Source organism: Arachis stenosperma, chromosome 3 (assembly GCF_014773155.1).
Source record: "Arachis stenosperma cultivar V10309 chromosome 3, arast.V10309.gnm1.PFL2, whole genome shotgun sequence".
NCBI classification, from domain to species: Eukaryota; Viridiplantae; Streptophyta; class Magnoliopsida; order Fabales; family Fabaceae; genus Arachis; species Arachis stenosperma.
The window spans coordinates 94,565,450-94,566,161 of NC_080379.1; positions in this window are offsets into that span (position 1 = coordinate 94,565,450).

Consider the following 712-nt stretch of genomic DNA (forward strand, 5'->3'; position numbering starts at 1 on the left):
TGACAATTCTATGGCTCATATATAAAAATATATATAGAAAGAATAATAATTATAGAAGCCCGATGAAGGAAATAAGCTCAAATACGGAATTACAAAGCGCGAACGTTCACACAAAGCTACAAGCGTAAAAGATATGATACACTATGTGAGGTAACAAGATATATATAATTATATAAGAGTATAATGATCATAAGATACTAGCCACAGCCCGCGAAGTTTGGACCGACTAGTTAAATTCTGACATACAGAGGTTTCAAAGTAAACAGCTTATACAGAATATCACTCTCAAAGTAAGCCTCTAAGGCAAAAGTAAAGTATAAAAGTGAGAGTACTAATCAAAATAACCAAAATGACAACAAAATAGAATAAGATCTTCCGCTCTGCTACCATCACGCAACTCACTGCGGTGGGTTGCGACCTGCATCTGAAAAATAACAACAACGTATGGAATGAGAACCGGAGGTTCTCAGTATGGTAACAGTACCCAGTAATTTAAAATGTAAGACCCCGGGACGCCTAAGGCAATCCTAGAGCTTCATATTAAACAGATATTCAAACTTAACAAAAAATAAATAACTTAAACCGTACATAATAAACAAGGTATCTAATTTTAGGGGATTTCTAACTAAACTAGCTACCCCTGTCCCACATCCTTCACCAACCTACCCTCCGTGCAATCCCATCGCCACCACCTACCTAACCTCCTCAGCAC